A 10495-nucleotide genomic window follows, 5' to 3' on the forward strand; every position below is an offset into this window, starting at 1 on the left:
CTTAAATATTTAGAAGGGATTAACTACAGAAAACAAGCCACATCCTGGACATGGTTTTTGCAGCTTGAACTCAATCTTTTTATGCAGAATTGTTCATTACTGGAACCTCTCTCAACTTCCAAGCTCCTTCATGTAACATTTCTCTTTTTGAAGTCCAGAACTGCCACAGTTCCCCCAAACCCCACCATCCCACCATATTACAAAGCCAAAGTTTTATAACATTCTGCTCAGTGGAGCTCTGCCTTTAAAACATACCATTAATTTACGATAGCAATGCAACTTCAAGACATGGTTAATGAACAGGTATCTGCTCCACTCCAGAGCACTCATCCTTTGTCTGGGAGAAATGCAGACACCAACTATACCGGGTCCGAGGGGTTTTTCTCTGCTGCTCAGCAGTGCTTTCTCAGTTTGTTACACAACCTCTGGGCCAAATCCTGCCCAGTGAGTGGCCTTCACTGAGCCCAACTCCGGCAGCCTTACTGCACCGCCTCTCTTAATAACAGCAAATGGAGTGAAAGCCTGAAAACCAGCTGAGGTCAGACAGGATCACCATCAAGTTTCCATCTGACCTTGAAAAATCTGATCAAAATGCACAGCGCTGACTGTGAGTTGACACTGTACACAAAATGCTTTTTGTACGACTTAAGCATCTGGTTTAATGGATCCCTTCAGTCCCTCAGCTTTTTCTAGGCAGAATCACATTTGGAGCGCCCATGTGTAACTCCTGGCCAGTGACCGGTGTCTGCAGGGCACAAATCCTCTTTCTATCTCTCCCAGTAACACCTATAATACATCCAGCTGGTATGTGAAGAAGCTACTTCCAGAAGCAAAATGGGATCTCCAACTTTCCAGGCGAAGCCTCTGCCCTCGATCCCAGGGACAGCTGTGCCAGCCCAGCTCCACGGGGGACCCAGCGCACCGGCAGCAGACCAAATCCAGCAGCAGTCCTCCAGCTCAGGTCTGCAGCCAGCGCCGGATCCATCCCGGCAGACTCACCCAAATCCCGGCTCCCCACAGCTCTGGGATTCTACCCTGTAGGTCCCTGCACCGCTTCCTCCAGGGTCATTGCACGAACACGTATGTGCTGTGTAATTCTCTGTGATTAAGATACAGCGGAGCCTGCTGAAAGCAGTGGCAACCTGTTTAACTACCTGCTTCAATGCTGCTTCGTGGGCTAAGTGGGTGCAAAACTGGCTATCGGCGAGCGAAGCGAGGCACACGCTTTGAGCCTTGCTTGTTCGTGGCTTTCAGAGTATAAAGCAACACCGAACAATGTGAGACTGCTGCTGTGTGAGTATGCCGGGGATCATCATGGCCAGGAACAAAAACATAGGCTGGAAAAAAAAAAAACCTTAACCTGCAATTATGTGCAGCACAGCGCACCAAATCCTCTACGCCCCACAACCTTTTTTTTCGCCACGCTTTCAGCCTCCACAAAGCTAAGGTGCAGGTTGTGTCCTATTCATTAGGGCTGGAATAATGGTTTATAACAGCTCCTGAAATCGTTACCCTTGCTGGCTAGGGCAAAGAAAGCAGCATGAATCTTTATAGGCAAGAAAGACTAATAATCTCTCTCCCTTCTCCCTTCCTCTAAAATCCTCCCTCACCCCTCCTCTCCCGGAACAAACACACTTTTAAAAAGGCTTTTAAATAATCTCATGTTCCTTAACAAAATTACAGCAGCAGCTTCCTCCTTTAATAGCACTCTTCTTCTTAGTAATCTTGTTTTAGCTACAGTTTTTGATGGGAGAGTGCTGGTAGATGAATCATCTGTTGCCCCTCTTGGTTATTTTGCCTGCCTCCAGGAAGAAGGAATTCTTTTTCGGAGCAAGGTCTCTCGTTCAGAAGAGGAAGCTCTCATTTATGTCTGCTTTTAACTAGGAGTGATAAAAATTTTATTTGAATGGTTAATCATGGCATAAACAGATGAATTGTGAATGTGACTCTGATCCAGCACAATGGATGGCATGGTCCTGGCTCTGAGTCACTTATCTCAAATGAATTGAGCTGTCTTCTGCAAGTGTAAGGTCTGCTCCTGCCCATTGCCTCCTTACAGAAAGCGCTGGAAGGCACCGGCTGGAAGAAGGGTCAAAGACTGACCAAGATCCCAATGTAAATGGAGATGAGGGGGCACAAGTATTTTAGTTCAAGCTCTGATGTGAATTATCACTTCTCCGACAACCTCAGCTATACATAAGCCCAAAGAGAGAATTTTTTAGAAAGAGATCCGACTTTATTTATCAAAATATAAGGGGCTGGAGGTGCCAGTGAGGGAGAAGAAATATTGCATGAACATGCACATCAGATCAAACTATGCATCAAGCAGTCATTCAAAGAAATGCATTAGTAACTGGGAAAAAAATCTAGAGGAATGTCATAGCTATTGGGTTTTTTGGTTGCTTTTTTTAAAATCAGTGTCATTGTGTAAGTATATTACTGGACCTTTGCACTGGAAGTCCTTCTCGGGCGCATCTCCGCTGGTGAGGCTGCACTGGCATGATGCTTAGACTGGGACATCACCAGTGTGGTGTTCAGCAGTGCCACCTACAAATCTTCATTTCCTTAGGTCTGACTGCTTTACTTTCAAGTACATTGTGTTACAGTGGTCCCTACATGGCGGAAGACCCTAATAAAAAGCAATCCCTTCTCCTCCAGCAGTGAGTAGGTTTTCCAGGTGACCAGAAATAGTGGACAGTATCAGCTGAGGATGCTGCTGTGCGAGAGCCTAATTTCAGAGAGGAAGGCGTGAACCATACTCCACTGCTGACGAGTAGGATGCTTTCAAACAAAGAAGATGGAATAATATCTATGTACGTATGTCTGATACCTCAATCCACTGCACCTTAACAATTCATCGCATAGATACATTTCTGCTTTCCTTCCTACTTATTGAATATGTCCCCTCCACAGATGTGGATATTTTATTACATTTTCCTGAACTCTGCCATCTCCTCTTGGCATGACAACAGCACCTCCTGGTCAACAACAGCTCCTGCGTCTCCAGACGCAGGAGAGGGCTGTCGGGCCTCCATCCATTGACAGCAGATTATCCCAGATGTCAGTGGCTTAGGCTGAATCCAGATTGGGTTTCAATTAGACAGACTTCTAACTGCAGCTTGGATAACTTCTCTATGAATTTTCCATGGGAATTAGAGATCTGACATGTTGGCAGTTGGCTAGAATCAACATATCCAGAGTGGGTTTCCTTAGCATTGGTCAGACCAGTTCATGCATGAAAGGAGGAAGGGAAAATTCCTTCCATGAATAAAGCACTAGCTATTTTTTGGTCACGAGTGGCATCAGCTACTTATAACTCTTTTCCTAGAAATGAATGCACAGCTGTGCAGGTGGTATCACCAGGATGGTTTTGACTTGCTTGAAACTGAATGAATGTTCCAAGAAAAAGAACTGGTGATCAGAACTAGCATTCAACTCACAAGGCAGGAAGAGCATCTCTATGCCCTGACCTGCTGCATTAATCTAACTAGGATCCTCAAGGACTGGTTTCGAAAGCGAATGGGTAAATACAAGCATCAAGTACTTGGGCAGAGGTGTTATAAACTAGGGGAAATACCATTACTCATAAGAAAATCATTGGAGGGATGCTGAAGAGGAAAATGAATCACCTGATGAAATAATGCAAACAGCACAAGGAATAAATAGGAGGAGATTAAAACCTTGATACATAATCAAAATGAGAACTGAATTTGACTCTACCCAAAGAGAAGGAACCGCTTATAACATGCAAGAGGAATGCAGCTTGGGTGAGAATGACCATGAAACAACACAGTTCACAAGTCGAAAGAAAGGAAGGAAGGAGAACAGCAAAATAAATACAATGGACTTCCAGAAACTATATTTCAAAAACCTCATAGAACCGATAATCATGAGAAACAAGTCTCAGAGAAAAGAGAATTCAGGAAAGTTGGCAGCACCTTAAAGAAACAATGGTAAGGACATCTATTCAAACAATCTCAGCAGAAAAGGGAAAGCAACTGTTTTAAGAGATGGGTGATTTACTTAAATCATGACCACTTCATTGACCTCTAATGCAAGAAAGAGTGCATTCAGAAAATGGAAGACAGATTCGCTTGCATGTGAATTTAAACACATAGGGTGAAGATGTAGGGACCAAACCAGAAAACTCAAGATGTAAAAAGAAATACAGGATCAACAGGACGTTAAGAAAACATAAAATACATTAGCAGGGACATGAAGGCCATACAACAGGGAAGGAAAGATAGCAATGTGTGATGTGAAAACAGTGGAAGTACCTGCCTTTTTTACTCCAGCTTTCAGTAAAAAGACCACTTGCACGGTGTCATGGATGACAGAGAAAGAACTCAGTCTAGAAAGAAGAAAGAATAAGTGAAGAACACTTACCTGGATTAAATATTGTGCGCTGAAGCTGCTTGTTGAAGCAATCTCACGGCTGTTAGCAGCTCTCTGAGACCCCACAGAGAACCAGCAAGGTGTCAGAAGACTGGAACAAATACAGAAATGTTCTATAAACATCTGGAAAATAACAAAGAAGTGACTAACAGCTAACACAAATGTGTTAAATCACCCGAATATTTTTCCTATTATTGGGGCAGCAAGAACTAGTAGATGCAACAAACCTACCCTTTATTAGGGATTTTGACACTTGCATCACATTCTCATAACTAGAAAACACGATCTAAAGCTCCAAGGGTAAAATGCTGCTCAGTAGAGGGCAAACCAAACTTAAGTCAACAACATCATGCTGTTGCAAGGAAGAAAGAAAGAAAAGGAACATTAAAACCAGCATCATGGTTGTACATATAGCAAGGAGTGACTTCTGCCTCATCTATGATATAGTCCTCCCACTTCATCCAGGGCTCCTAAGATCTCACCAGAACTCTGTGTCCAATTCGGGGCACTGGATTTTAAGAAAATTAAGGCACAATGGCAGAGAGACTACCGTAGGACCACAAAAATGACCAAGGGTCTAGAAAATACAGTCTACAATCACATAAGACCAGAAAAATACTGGATTTTTTTTTCATTGTAAAGAAGAGACATCAGAGGGAGGCACAGCCATAGTCTTCAAATACATAAATGGCAGCAGCAGAAAGGAAGAGAATATGCTGTGCTCCACATCTGCTGCAAACAGGTCAAGAAGTGGGATCAAAGTGCAGGAAGGCAGTAGCATATGTTTTCTGATGGTTAACCACTAGAACAGGTTATCACAGCTAAGAAATTTCTATCTGGGCATGTTTTTTAAGAAAAAGTCAGATGCCCATCTGTTATGCAAGAAGGAGGCACTGCTTGTCCTTCTTTGTGGAATGTGATAACCTATCTCTGGATACCCCTTCTGACCTTATTTTCTGTGATTCATACACCAGGAAAATCATAGGTAGAGCTTTCTTTGAGGGTGACTGCAATGAACCTGAAGAGCAAAGGGCGGCTGTGGACAGTGGATACAGCATGGTTCAGTCAGCTCTGAAAGGGCTTCTCAGATGGGTTGTCTTGTGAACATCCACAAAGAAGATAAGTCACCAGGAGAGCAAGAAATTCACTTTCAAGGGGGTGGATTGAGTCTCAGAAGTCAGATCAGCTGAGCTGGTTTTCTAATTTTTTTTTCCCCCCAAATGACCAGTTAACACCTCTACCCTCAACACAAGTGTTAACATTTTAAGCAGGGCTTTGAAAAATGGGAGGTGATCAGCTGGGAGGAACTCTCAAAGACCGTGTTCAGTAGATCTCCTTCATTTTACTAATATTGCTGGCCTTTATTATCAAGCTGCATAAATGGAGACCAATTGACTTCTCATGCCAGACCCAGCATACGCTTCTGCTGGCAGAAGCCCAGGTCCCAAAAGCAGAAAGCATGCCAGGAAGCAAAGTTGAACCCATAGGAAACCACCTTCTTTCTGCTCTGGAGCCTGCAGAGATCAGCGCCAGCTCAGAGCTGGGCAACCACTGAAATGGGAAAGGGTGGTGCCAAGATCTCAGCTTCTTTCCTGGCACAACTTCCATCAAGCATATCTTTACTTTCCTAGTAGTAGTCAGGAAGGAAAACAGATACAAGCACTACCTTGTGCCTTCTCTGCTTGGTCTTCTCTTGGGCTGTGCTAGCAGCTCAATTCTAACTAAGAGAAACCACTCCCAGGTCTTACATTGGAAGATATTTAAAAACAACATCCTTGCAGTTCAACTCTGCTTTGCTTCCATGCAGAACATGCACATGCATGTACACACTCGTTAAAGACATTACATAAGCCATGCAAATCCAACAGGACTCTTCAGTCAAAGTCAAGGGAGAAGAGACATGTCTTTACCCTGCCAAGTCCACAGCAAAGCTCAAAATACCTTGCTCTGGCCAAGTTCCACAAAGAAGAGAGAAAGAACAATCCTTCTCCTCTGGTTACCCTCTAGCTCTCTTCCTGAGCAGCCTTCTCCATTCATATGCTTAGCCCTGGCCCACAAGGCTTCTCATGGAGGAGGAAGGCGAGAAGTTAATTCTTCACAGCTGGTTCTGTCCTGCAATGCCTTGCTCTCAGGACAGGCAGCTGTAGCCTTTCTGGCCAGAAAGGGAGGGTTAACTCCTACCCTGCCAAGTTTCAGATGGACAACATCCAAAATGATCTTCTTGCCTTTAACTTTCCCAAGCGGACGCATTCTGGCCTGGATAAATGTGATATATGTCCACATCCATATCCACACGCACACTGACAAATGACATCCCTATACCTCTGCCGTCTCTAAGACAAACGGATAAACCCTGACCCTTCCTAGCTGCTATGAACCTCTGGGGATATTTTATGCAAATGATTTAAGGAGCATACTTGCAAAGGATTTGCATGCCGGCATAAACTTAGCACAAGAGCGCAGACAGAGCGCAAAAGCAAAAATCCTGGCCCAGAGGGCTGGGAATGAGGAGGTGCGGGATGTCGGCACTCCACCCTGCATGAGACCAGCGGTGAGCGCGTCCCTCCCCTGCCAGAGGGACCGATGTTCTCCAGTCGCGTCCCTTGTGCAGGATGAATAACTGCTGACTGCAAGCTCAAACCCCGCTTAAAGTCAAGCATGAGCTTCCTCTGCCCTATTTCCACCCCACTCTCATGCACAGCCCCCCCTCCCACTTGCTACCCTCAGCCGGGGTTGCTGGAGAAAAGAGAAGGAGCAGCAGCAGGAAAAAGCGAGGGAGCAGCAATAGGAGGATATTTATGGCGGGTTTTTTATCTGGATCTTGACAGCCCTTGTTTTGGCAGGGAGGGGGTGAAAGAAGAGCACCTCAAAGCTTGTGCTCAGCATAGGGGAATTTATATCGACTTCCCCTGAGCAGCAGGCAGGTGCCTGCCTGCCCGGGGCTGCACAGACGGTCCCACGGCTCAACGCAAAGGCACAGGGACCCTTCTCTAGTGAAGGCGAGGGGAGGATGACCCCGCAGCAGGGAAGGAAAGGTCCCGGCCTCACTCGTCGGGAAAAGGACGGCTGCCGGCGCAGGACGCAGCCAGATGCAGTAGGGCCGGGAAAGCCGTCGGGTTGGGTGACAGCAAGCTGGGCTGCAGGTGTGGGTGTAAGAGGAGACACGTTACACTTGGCAGCCAGGGCACCGACCGGGTCTTGGAGAGCACAGCTGATTGGGAATGAGTTATGGAGCCGGCCGCCTCCAGCGTGCTTGCTCAGAGCCGGGGAAGCCCGGTCTCATGAGCTGTCATGCGGCAGGGGTCCGGAGCCCGGGAAATGCTGGAGCAGGAGGGGGGTGAGTCCTGCCACTGCAACCCTGGATGCAGAAGAGTTCGCTGGCCTGTTGGAAGTCCCAAGGCACCCCAAGGGTTGCACAGGACTTTTTGCTTTTCATCTTATCTAACTCTAACTCCCCCCACAAATGCTAGTGGGAGGCAGCCCCCGCGGGAAGGCAGGAACTAACACAGGAGGCTAGACTGTGCCCCTTCAGGGCTGGTCCTGCAGGGACCGTCTGACATGGGTTGTCCAAGCTGCAAAGGACAGCTCCTCTTAGCCTTACTCAGCATTCACCTCCAGATCTTTTTTAAAAACTCAGAGTTCATATGTTAAGAAATATTTACGCCACATTTCCTGAAAACCGTCACTATCTGTGCATAACTATAATGAAACAACTTTGCATACCTGCAGAAGAAAAGAGTGAATGTCCATGGCACTCGAGAAATAATAACCACCACAGTGAGAGAACTAAGGAGTTCAGGCTGAAAATGGGGCTGCAGCACCAAGAAGAATAAAACAAAAATATCCCTGAGCAGAGAGGATGCCTGGAAATAGCCGCACCTCCCCACTCTGCTCCTGTGAAGTCAGGTTACAGCGAGAAAAGGCATTTTTTAATGGCACCAGAGTTTTTGAGCACCGTAGAATATTCACAAAGGTGAAACCAAAGCACAAAAAGAGCATGCAGCATGCTCAAGGTAACAAAGAAATTCTGTGATACAGCAGGTAACTGAGCTTGGCTCTGTAGAGACTGAGCATATGCTGTAACTACTGGATCATCTTTCTTCTGTATTACATTTGCTTAGCTTGGTGATAAAAATATATGTCTTCCTCCACAGGCGTATTGACCGCATAATGCTGAATGTAGATTATGAGGTTTTACGTTTGTTTATGATGATACACGCAAACAAAATACCTGTCTTGCAAAATATTTTGGCTGCCATCCACCGCAAAATAATCGTTAGGCAGAAAGCTAGGCTAAGAAACTCCTTCCCTTCAGCCACCAGAATAAGTAATTTAAAAACTAAAGCGCATTTGCCTGTCTATTCGGAAGCACACAGCTGGGCAAGGGTAGGGGCCCAGCAAAGTTTCTGATTAGCAAAAAGTAGTGACTTTAAAAGAACGCCTCAAACCAAGGTCCTGGCCCTCCCTCAGCTCCCCCTCCTTTCCCTTTGCCGCCTTCTAAAGGTGGTTATACCAGAGGTTATCTTAACCAAAAAAAAATATGCTTGAGCGCAGCTATGTTGGGAGGCACAGTTTCAAAGAGAGGACACATAAAATAATTAAAAGCAATATTCACCGCTCCACTTCAGAGAGCTGCTGTTTGAGCTCACGGAGGGATGAGAGGGAAAGTAGAGGATGCTTCCTGGGGAGCAAGCGAGGTGAATCGGGACAGCAGAGGGGTAGGCTCAGGACAGTGGCGGGGGGGGGGGGGGGGGGTGGCGGGGGGGGCAGGGGAGGTAGGAAACGGGAGCAGACTGGGGCGAGTGGGAGACGTGGGTGGGGAAGGAGAAGCAGGTCTGTAGGTGGGGAAGCAGGAAAGCAAGGGGAGCGGGGCGGACAAGAGGATTTTGGAGAGCGGCTAGCCAGCTGGCACAAAAATAGCAGCTGCTGCTGTGTCAGCCTAGGAGAGTAGCTGCAGCTGCACGTTGGCCAGGAATAGCAGAGGAGCTGCGTGCCGGCTGGCTGCTGGAGGGACGGGAGGCAGCCGGGGCACTGAAAAGGCAGGGGGAGGCTCTGTGAAAGGTTTTCCACGCAGGGGAACATGACAGCCCTTTGATTTCTGAGCTGTTTGTTCTCCAATTGTCCACTCCGGTGGATGAGCAGTACCAAAGAGTTAAAAAGGGGAGAGGGGGGAGGGAGAGAAACAGAAGGAAAACTTAGGTCCTAAACGTGGATCCGGGCTTTGATAGCGTATCCATAGCATGCAGTTGTCTGGATGTATAGCTTTCATAGTTGTCAGCAGGGATCAAAATCACAGGGTGCTTAAACTAAAGGAGAAATCTCTGCTCAGTTACTCTCATAGTTGCTTGAGCCACCACTGGAGGAGGACATGATCCCACCACTTGGCCATCTGCTCCCTGTGCCACACACATCACTGAGAGCACTCTATAAGCAATCCTGCGTGAACTCTTATATGACTGTGGGTGCTTGCACCCTTTGTGCTTCTACGTGAGTGCAGGTGCACACATCCCATGCGTTCCTCCACAGCTGTGGGTGCATGCACCCCACATGTTCCTGCGGGGCTGTGGGTGCTCCCCACCCTCTGCGTTTCTCTACGGCCATGGGTGCACCTACCCCATACAGTCCTCCACAGCTGTGGGTGCTTGCCCCATGCATGCTCTTCCACACCTATGGATCATTCCACCCAATGTTCTCCTCCACAGCTACATTTACATGCACCGTGTGTGCTCCTACATGGCTGTGGGCACTCCCAACGAGCACAAGCCACCATGACTGTGAGTGCACACTCCTCCACAGCTGTGTGTGCTGCCACCCTGCCCGCTCCTCCACAGCTGTAGGTGATCCCACCCTGCCCACTCCTGCACAGCTGTGGGTGCCCCCACCTTGCCCACTCCTCCACAGCTGTGGGCACATGAACTATGCATGTTCCTACATTGCTGGGGTGCTCCCACCCCAAGACCTTCTCTGTGACTGCCTGTGCTCACACACGTGCTCTTCCACGCCTGTATGTGCATACACTCTGTGTAATCCTACATGAGCATGGATGCATGTACTCCATATGCTCCTCCACGGCCAGGGGTGCACCCACCCCCCGCGCTCC

At 47.3% G+C, this 10495-nt stretch overlaps 1 protein-coding gene across 1 annotated transcript in view; it reads left to right on the forward strand.

The window, feature by feature from the left end:
* Positions 1-10495, forward strand: part of JAG2 (jagged 2) — a 92970-nt gene that overhangs the window by 11159 nt on the left and 71316 nt on the right. The gene's annotated exons all lie outside the window — the stretch shown is intronic.

This window comes from Charadrius vociferus, unplaced genomic scaffold, assembly GCF_000708025.1.
Source record: "Charadrius vociferus isolate BGI_N301 unplaced genomic scaffold, ASM70802v2 scaffold428, whole genome shotgun sequence".
Taxonomy (NCBI): Eukaryota; Metazoa; Chordata; class Aves; order Charadriiformes; family Charadriidae; genus Charadrius; species Charadrius vociferus.